Here is a 10,534-nt window from a genome sequence, read left to right as displayed (position 1 = left end):
AGGAGTGGAGGCCTAAGTATATTATTCTGAGCCATTTTTCTCATTCGCTTACCAACCTCGCAAGTTAGTAAAAACAAAAATTGTTTAACGATAGCCGTTCACTTTCACTTTCACTTCACTTAACTTAGTTCTATTTTTATTGGTTAACTATATATTACTCTAATTTAATTATTTCTTACATTAGTCCCACGGCGTAGAGGGTTTTTGGTCCTTTTTGCATCTTTTCTCGATAGTTATAGAAATTCTCTGCTACTCTGGTTCCCTCGATGCGCACTCTGCGTGGGTGCGTGACTTTCTTCTACTGAAGCTATTCACTTGTGGATTCCCGTTGTCGCGATGAGTTTTCCGCGAATCTGTTTGCGAGGCACTGCTTTAGGGCCTTTTGGAGCGTTAAATTCGCGGGGCACTACTTTAGGGCCTTTTAACTCGCGACTGGGCCGTTGGGCGCCAGTTAACCCGTTGTGGGTTTAAAACTTAAAAAAAATTATTTTTTTGCGGCTTATGCCGGTGTTTTTCACTTTATTACTTTTACATGAGCAAGATACAACTGAAATACAACTGAACTTCAACTGCCCTTAAAACTATATTAGTATGGCTTTTTATTAATTCTTAACGACGGCCCAATTGCAGCGGCGTCGCATCGTTGTTGGTATTTTCATATGTTGCAGTGGTATCGTATCACTGCCAATGTTCCCATCCGCTGGTGACGCGCGGTTGACGTTTGTTGGATGCTCGTATAGAAATATGAAGCTAAGGTATGCGCAGTACTGGCAGTGTGAACTATGTTCCCACGGAGCGGTAGTGAGGCATCGGCATTTATTTCATATGCATGCGCTTTTGTAACTGGAGTGAAGAATGCAGGTGGCTTATGTTGTTGATATCATATCACCAGTAATGTTCCCATGATGTGAATATGCTTAGTCAGCGTTTATCGCATTCTCGTGTGCTGCGATGTGACTTAGAGAATGCAGGCAACCCACTATGTGAATGTTTGTGAAGTTTGAATGTGTGTGGTGTTAACTTATATAAGGTTTTTTGTAAATACATACATATTTATGCATACATTTATATTGTTTGTTGTAAAAGATATTCTTATCATGTTGGTTTTATGTATTGAAGATGTAAATTTTTGTTGTCCCATGTCTGTCAAAAATATGTCACTGTAGGGCTCCACACACGCTGTGCTTAATCCGTCTAGTTTGAATTGCAACATGAGCTTTAAGCACGCACAGAAAGAAATATTGCTGAATGGACATTTGTGGCATAAACGTGCATACTTGTATGACGTGTCAACGCCAAAAACAATATACGATTTCAACATAAATGCAATCTGACATGCACAACAAATAAGGAAATGGAAATATTACTATTTCGGTTTGGATTATTTTTTTTTTTTTTTTGTTATTAGGAGTAGATGGATGCGAGCCACTTTGTTATACAAGGTTTAACAGTATATATTTCCCCTCGTTGACTAGAGTTTTAGACCCACATCTGCTCATCCATTAAACTATTTTTCTGTAACGAGAGTAGTTAGGAGGGTGAATGGTCAGCCCCAAAAGCAAAACAATCGTTTTATGATACAAATACAAATTTGCAATTGAAGTAAGGTAGCAATTGTAATCGAAATTTGCTTCTTCGCTGTGCTAAATGAATCTAAATTTTTTTCCAACTGGTCCTTCCAGCGGAGTGGAAGCGGCCCTCTTCGTTTGCTTCCGCAGGCAGGTTCTATTAAAAATAATTTCTCAGCTGGAGTATCTGCTGGACTATGTTTTCAGCGTAGCTTGTACAGCTGATCAATAAATTTTCTTCGGTACTCACCGTCGAAGAACTTTTCTGTCGAACACTCCCAGAGCCGCCTCGTCTGATGTTGTCATGTTCCATGCTTCCGCACCATATAGCAGGATAGGTACGATAAGTGACTCGTAGAGTATGATTTTTGTTTGCCGAGAGAGGATTTTACTTTTAGTCCAATGAAGCACTTATTGACAACGGCGGTTTTCGACGGATTTAAATTTTGATGTTGTTTTTTTTTTTGTGTTTATGCTGGTTCCCAAATAAACGATGTCGAAACGAAATAAGGGTTGGCAACATTGGCGTGGTTGCCAAGGTGCGAATGCGCTAACGCAGTGCTTGGTGACAGCAGGTACTTTGTTTTGACCTCTTTCACCACCAAACCCATCTTTTCCATCCACTTTTTTCTAGTTTGGAGTAAGCAGAACAGCGCCGTTTTGGTGCTTATTGAAAATCTGGCCGATGGTGAATTTACCAGGCCTGAAGCCACAATGGTTAGGTCCAATTATCCCATTCACGGTGTGCTTCAATTATGTGCTTGACATAATCTCATACGCGATACTAAGAATTCTGATTTCGCATTAAAGAACACTTAGATTCCAATCTTCAGGCATCACTCGTCCAACCATATTTTTCTAAGAAGCTGATGCATGCGCGTAATCAACTTCTGACCGCCGTAGTTGCTAAGTTCCACAACTAATTCGTCAGCGGCCGCTGCCTTGTTGTTTTTTAATCTGGTTACTGCTATTCTGACCTCGTTAAAATCGGGTGGGGTGACAATAATTCCGCCATCTTCGATTGAGGGCTCTGGTTCATCATCCTTTGGTGGCACATCGATGTGTCCATTTAAAAGGGCAGAGAAGTAATCCCTCCATTATATTTGTACTCTCTCAACATCGATTATAAGTTCGCCGTTTTTGTGCTTACAGAAGGACTTAGCATATTGCATCCGTCGGGGAATTTTTGTTAAAAAATTGCGGACGTTAATCCTGGAGCTATGCACCTCAAGATCTACGCATTCAAGGCTTTCTGCCCCTGCTTTTTCTTCCTGTAAAAGTGTCTCGCTTCCCTTTTCAACGCGCGGTACCGTTCACTCTTCTTGATGCGGTCGTCTTTTCTTTCAGTTGCAACGCGGCATTTTTCATCGTACCTCGGCGGCGGAGCAAAGTGCTTCCATTGCTCCTGCATTCCTTCGGATTGATTCAAGCACTCATAGAGTTGCTGTGAGAGTCAAGTTGCGGGTCATTGGCAGTTTGTAGCAATTGAAGACTTTCGACGTATAGCTCTTTTGTTTCTTGCTTTTAACTGCGCAGAGGTGGGCGCTTATTTTGCCAGCGATCATATAGTGATCCGAGTCGATGTTTGGCTCTGGAGCCATGCCGCGTAAATTTCGATAGGGGATGAAGTTTGATATATATTTGTACGCATCAACCACGTGATGGAGATGACCATGTTTTAAGCACCGGTGAAGTCGATAAGCCTCTGTTCAAAAGAAGAGGATTCATTGTGGAGGCTGAACTTTCCGACAGTGGAGCGGAAAACACGTTCCTTAACCTGGCGGCTAATTTTCAAGCACGATTTTTATATCAAGGCCGGTGCAACGCTCGAATGTGCGTTCTAAGCGTTCATAGAAAGCGCCCTTCATCTAATCTTGTTTTTCCTCCGTATGTGCGCAGTTGAATGATATAATACAAAATTTCACTTTTATTCGAAAAGCGATCATCCATAGGCTTGAACGTCAGTACTTGGTGACAAAGTCTCTCCCCCACCTCTTTGTCTACCGATTTTGTTAGGTCTCAAAGAGTGCATATGAATTAGCAGGAACAATGAAAAGGCCAAATTTAAGCAAGATATCTTCAACGGCTTTAAAAACTTTTAAATTTTCTTCTTCTAAATGTGGGCGGTATAACGCCCATTTTTTATTATTTTAAAAGATTTGAGTCATGAAGTCAATGCCGCATCAAATTTCATCACTTTATCGATGTTTGATATGACTTATCTCGTTGTTTTCCATTTTTTCGAAATTTTCAATATCGGAAAAGTGATCGTAGTTGGTGGACAAACGAACGGACGGGCGTACTTGGCTAAATCTAAACCAGTGGCGGCGCTAGGAGGCGGCGACATTGGCCACGGCCGACGGCCTCGCGCCTGAGGGGGCCTCGCAAAGAAGTTTTACAGTTACCTATTTATTTTCAATTTTTAATGACGCCAGTAATACCAGGCGACTACAAACTCATCTTTGACAAAACATTTATTTTCAACACTTCAACTCAATGCCGCTAGTAACGCCAGTAACTCTCTCTGCTACTCTCCCCTGGGTGACGCCACATTTAGTACTGGTACTATGATTGAGCGACATCTGTAATTCGGTAATCGGAAGTTTCAGCATAATGAGCAGACGACATCTGTTATCGAGATTTGCTGCTAGTCAACATTTCCACTCAATGCCGTCAGTAACGCCAATAACACTTGTGTTACAGTGCGCGGGGTGATACCCTCCTAACACACTACTGAGCAGCGCCAAAAATTCTCTTGGCCTTATTACGCTAGCAGATGACGTAATTGCTCTAGGTAGGGCATGGTATCGTGGCGTAGCGTTAAAACACAGTGGCGTCAGATGGCGCAATGGTGTTAACTCATTGAGTTGATATCAGCCTCGGTGTTGGCTTCGTGGTATCAAAGCGAAAAACTAAATCGCCAATATCCACCCTAATACTGTTTTCACACAGAAACTTAATGATCTCATTTCACGTTCTAATGAAATCGTAAATTTTTGCTTTCACACAGAAGTAGTTGCTGGGTTAGTATGAAGGATGAAATGTCAAGCGAATAAAATGACAATGCTATATGACAGACAAGGACATTTACTTTGACAAATGACATTTTTAAGCACTGAACACACGAAAAACTAAGAAACTGAACGCTGCCAACAGAGTTGCATTGGGCTTTTGATTTCATTAGGAATTCGATTAGTCACTAATGAAATAATTATAGATGCGAATTTTGTAGGGAAGATTGAGCTCAATAAGCGCCTTAATGTAGAAAACTGCCTTTATTATTCAATAAGACGTGTGTGTGAAAATTGTATTAGTCTGGCAAGACGACAACGTTAAAATGTGTATAATTTAATCACAGCTAATCGGAGAGTTAAGTAACTAACTAAACAACATGGGGATTCCCCGTCCAGAATCTCGTGCGCGAAATGAAATGAAAGAAATTTTCTTCCATACGGCGACCTGCAGACTCGCAAGAGCAAAGTTTTTTTTACTGTATTATAAAGTCAGCACTCCGACTTTCTAGTGGATAAAAGTTTTTAAGTTATTTGTTATTAATTGCATACTTAATGGTAAGATAAGTGAACATCAACTTTATAAAGACTTTAACGAAATTATTTCGTCAAGATCAATAGCTATATCTTTTACAACTGGTTAATACTCGTAATATTAACCAAGAAATAGGTACTTAAGGTAAGTACTTAAATATAAGAAAAGAGGATAAATACAATAAGAGCCGTCACTCGTTATTTTTTTGGCATTTACTCGATGTATACTGAGAGGTAGTCGCTACTTTTTTTTGGGCGAGATATTTATAAATGTCTTCTATACATTTTCGTGGGGTATTTGTGTTTATTTTTCGACTGTATTTAATTAATCTATTTAATTCTCTTTCCAAAAATCACAGTTGCACAAGGGGCCTACACGGCATGGATAAATGCGAGACAATTAAAAATGTCCCTCTCAGAAAACATTCGGCATCAATTTTTTCAATTTCCAGCGAGATACTCGCCACAAAATAACGAGTGATGGCTCTTATTGTATTTATCCTCTTTGATATAAGTAATCTATTTCTCCATAGAAACCGAAATAGAAAAGTGAATACATACCTAGTTTTAAACCTGCACTAGTGTTTTTTCTCGAGAACATAAAAAATGTTTGCCTTTCGATCAGTGCCTTCGAGTATGTTTTGTATGCGTGAAAATACGTAACAATTATGTACCTAAGTATTTTCACAGGCTTCCTTTTCATACACCTCGTGTGGCGTTCTTTCAATACAAAATAATATGAAAGAATAGGTATAACAAATAATTTCACTTCTCCATAAAAAAAGACATTGCTTATAAGGGGTCATCAATAAATTACGTAAGGCAAATTTTCGAGCTTTTTTGACCTCTCCTCCCCATTTGCCACAAACTGTCACATCTGCTTCGTATAATTTATTGTTTCAAATACGTATTTTGCAACAAATTAGCAACAATTTACATATGCTTTTTTCATGGGCAGTGTGAATGCATTTCAACGTCAATAATTGGCGCTTTCATCAAATTCTCGTCCTCTTCACCTTCTTTAATCGTAGATATATCAGTCAGGTTCAGATAATCTTCATCTAAACACTCAACTTGATCATTCTTCAAAACAGCCATCATTTCTATTTATCGTTTTGCTGCAATTCGAACTGGTCGAGTCTCTTTATACCCAGCTGTACTTGAATTTTGAAAATGGGAGTGCCTCTGCCCCTTTTTAGCTACTCTTTCGAAAATAATTTTGATGCCATAAACATTGGTTTTATAGCGCCAACTATGCGCGTCGAAAATAAGCGAAATCGATGGAAAACACGCCCAGTTTTTATAAAAAATCTACAGCTGGGTATATAATTTGATGTGTTTTAAAATGAATTTCGAGTCAAAATAGATCCTGCAGGGATTTTTAAGTCCTGTCGTTGATTTCTTCTTGTACAGACGGACAATGAAAATCGTATGGCAACATTTCTGGCAAAACAACTGAAGACATGTTTTGCAAGTTTAAATTCTTAGAAAAAAAAGTGATGCAAATTTAGCATTAGAAGAGTTGTTGTTGTTATAACAATGCTTCGCCCCGCTCAAGAGGCACGATTGCTCAAAGAATTGTCATCAAAGTCCTCTAACGAAAGTCCAAGGAAACGTGCAGTTTCAAAAGGATTGGACCATAGAGAATTTGGTGTTAGGGGCGTAGGTTTCACATTACAATGGAATAGATGGTTTGTGTCATGTGGGGACACGCCGCATGCTGGGCATACGTTTTGTATGTTGTGTTTAAATCTGGACAAGTAAAGTTTAACCTATTACAGTGTCCAGATCGAAGATGTGCCAAAGTGACGCGCATCTCCCTCGGAAGGTTGCGTTCTTCTGCTTCTGCAACTTCTGGAAATTTATCTCCGATGACGCGGTTTGCCGGGCGCGACCTTTTAGAGGTAGCCACTACATTTGTGTGGATAAGTTTGCGGGCCTCCTCGTATTCGTCTTTTACATACGGCCTTGGAGCTAATGGTTGGACTTCGCTGTAATGCTTACGGAAGTGTTCCCTTATGCGTGGGGGGGGGGGGGGGGGCGGTGCCGCCCCTAGCAGTTGTCTGCTGGGATGTCCCGGTTTGGAACTGCTTGTTCAGCATTTCATTTCGCTCTTTAATTCCGAGAACTTCCGCCTCATTATGTAAATGATGTTCTGACGTCATAAGGAGACATCCCGTGGCAGTTATCAGCGCTGCATTTTGACAGGCTTCCAGTTTTCTCCAGTTGGTATCTTGGAGAACTGGGGTCCAGATTGGAGATGCGTAACACAAGATCGGCCGGTCTATTTCTTTGAAGGTCATCATCATGGTTTATTTATCTTTACCCCAAGTGGTGCCGGCAAGCGACTTGAGAATTTTGTTGCGACCCTGTACTTTAGAAGTAATTTCGTCTGTGTGCGTCCGAGAATGTAGACCCTGGTCGAAAGTCACCCCTAAGAGTTTAGGGTGCTTGACTGTTGGGAGCGTGACGCCGTCGACGTGGATGTCCAATTGTTCCCTTTGTTGCTCCATCCACGTCGTAAACAATGTGGCCGAGGATTTTGTAGGTGAGAGTTTCAGGTTTCGCGAGGCAAAGAAACTGGAAAGGCATGGGAGTAACCAGTAGAGCCTCTGGTCAGTACGTTCGATGAAAGTAGCAGTCAGTGCTAAAAAATTCGTAACGTCACATGTTTTATATATTTATATCTTTCGGTCATCATATCAGCACGACCCTCAAGAGATAGAGATGTAGGGAGAAAACGGGAATCCGGTGCATCAAAAAGAAAACGAAAGGCTGAAATGGCTATATCCAACCAAACTCTGAGTACCAGTATGATGAAATTTCTTAAAAATACTTCTTCAGGTGTCACTGCTTCAGAGTTATGTGATAAAACTTTACTTTCTGAAACAGAACCAGCTTCACAGTTGAATGAAACTTTTAGTCAAATTTCTGATACAGCTTTACCTTCAACATCGAGTGAATCTGCTGGGATCTAAATTTTTGAATCCAATAAAGAGTTGGAAAGTGAGTATATGTTTGACTCAGAAAATCAAGAGCAGGAAGTTCATTAAAGCAAGTCATTAATAGCCTTAGATTCGGGGAAGTTGGTATTTCCACTAAGCGATGCGCAACGCCATGACTTACTTCAAAACAGTCCCGATAAAGACCTAGAGAATCTGGTGAAAATTACCGAAAAAAGGCGCAATTAAAAAACATTTTTCTAAATTTCATTTTATTAGAAAATTGAGTAACGGCGACGCAACATCGCAGATGGTCAACTTACTCCACATCACAAGAAAAAGTTTACTGCTTTCTGTGTAGACTTTTTTCATATTTGCAGACACAGATGGTAAAAAGAAGGATGTTGTGACTGGAAGGATCTGAGTCGGATATTGCAAAGACATAAACAAAGTCAAGGACACATGGAGTGCATGATTAAATGCATGGAACTCTTTAAAGGAATCAAACACAGTAAAACAATATATTAGGATAACGAGAGATCGATTAGGAAATCCCAAAAGTATTGGTATAAATTGATTGAAATATTGATAAATATAATAAACTACTTAAAAATAAAAAAAATAAATGTAAGGCGCGATAACCTCCGAAGAGATCTAAGGCCGTGCTTCTCTTCCAATTTGCGTCGTGCTCCTCTTGATTTTCCCTACAAATTGGCCGGACGGGACCTACATGTTTTATACCGACTCCGAACGGCATCTGCAAGGCAGATGAGTTTTCACTGAGAGCTTTTCATGGCAGAAATACACCCGGAGCGCTTGCCAAACACTGCCGAGGGGCGACCCCGCTTAGAAAAATTTTCTTCTAATTGAAAAACCTTATTTCTAAAATTTTAATGTTGCTTTGCCCGGGGTGCGAAACCAGGGCATACGGTGTGATAGGCGGAGCACGCTACCATCACACCACGGTGGCCGCCAATAATATAAAAATAATAAACTACTTGGCCTCACACAATTTGGCATTTAGAGCTCATCGATAATCCCTGAAATTTAACGATAGCAAAAACTCTGGCAATTTTCTAGACTTATTTAAGTTGTTATCCAAATATGATCTGAAACTACGGGAGCACATGAAACGTATTAATGAAAAGCAACTTACTCAACATTATCTGAGCCACGACGTCCAAAACGAATTAATTACATTAATGTCTAAATTAGTTATTAACGAAATTATACACAGAGTTCAACAAGCAAAATACTACGCCATCTCGCTCGATTATGCCAGGGACGTAAGCCGTGTTGAGCAAATGTCAATAATATTAAGATTTTGCAATTTATCAACTGGAGTTATAGAGGAACATGGTCGGCATTAACAAAGGTGTCAGAACAAGAATACTCAATATAAATCAAAGAGCATTCTTCACGCCATGCGGATGCCACAGTTGGAATTTACTTTTGAAAGATGCAGCTAAATTTTCAACGACAGCGAAAATATTTTTCGGCTTTAACAATAAAATCTATGTGCTGTTTTCAAAGTCAAGCCAGCGTTGGGAGATTGTAAAAACTAAATTAAAATTGGCATTACAACCTCTGTCTGAAACGCGATGGGAGAGTAGAATCGGAGCAATAAAAGCAATATTTTTACAATTTGATGATGTCATCGAATGCGTGGATGATCTGAAAAATAAAGCTGATGATTCCGACACTCTAAGCGACAGTGAAGCAATCCTGAACGAAATGTTAACTTTTGAGATTGTTGTTGCGATACATGTGTGGTATGATGTATTGATACGTGTGAATAATATAAGTAAACTATGGCAATCGGTTCAAGTCAACTTGAAAGTCGCTATTGATACTTTCCGTTCATTTTGTAGCTGGATTCAAGAATTCCCTAATACAGGATTTGAAAAAAGCGTAGCAGAAGCTAGATTGTTTGTGGAGCAAAGTACTTACGAACGTCAGTCTCAATTTAAGGAAAAAAGAATAGCCAGGAAAAAAACGAATGTTCAGCTACGAACATACTGATAATTCAGTTGAATCTCCTGAAATGCAGTTCAGAGTCAACTTTTTTAACACAATGATAGATGCTATAATAGGCGACACCGAATGTAGATTTAATGCGCTCAATGAATATTTTGAGCAATTCGGTTTTATATATGGCATCAATTATTTGAAATCTTTACCAAAAGAGGATCTTCTCAAACATTGTAATGATTTAGGTACAATACTTCGGGAAGGCGAAAATAGTGACATACAGCCTTTCGAACTATATGAAGAACTTCAGCTTTTAAAATCTAATTCACTAGATTCTGTCAACGACGCGAAACAACTCATCCAATACATTTTAGAAAATAATTTAGAAGAAGTATATCCAAATGTTTACATTAGAATCATGCTCACATTTCCGGTCAGTACGGCTTCCGCTGAGAGAAGCTTCTCAAAGTTGAAATTGATAAAAACCTATTTGGGAAGTACGATGTGC

The 10,534-nt window shown here is 39.5% G+C and overlaps 1 pseudogene; it reads right to left on the bottom strand.

The window, feature by feature from the left end:
* Window positions 1-6,666: 6,666 nt before the first annotated feature.
* Window positions 6,667-9,218, bottom strand: LOC137248679 (uncharacterized; annotated as a pseudogene).
* Between the last annotated feature and the right edge of the window lie 1,316 nt (window positions 9,219-10,534).

Source organism: Eurosta solidaginis, chromosome 4 (genome assembly GCF_040869045.1).
Source record: "Eurosta solidaginis isolate ZX-2024a chromosome 4, ASM4086904v1, whole genome shotgun sequence".
In the NCBI taxonomy this organism is placed as follows: domain Eukaryota; kingdom Metazoa; phylum Arthropoda; class Insecta; order Diptera; family Tephritidae; genus Eurosta; species Eurosta solidaginis.
The sequence above is the reverse complement of the archived record's forward strand: the minus strand, read 5'-3'. Positions and strand labels throughout refer to the sequence as shown.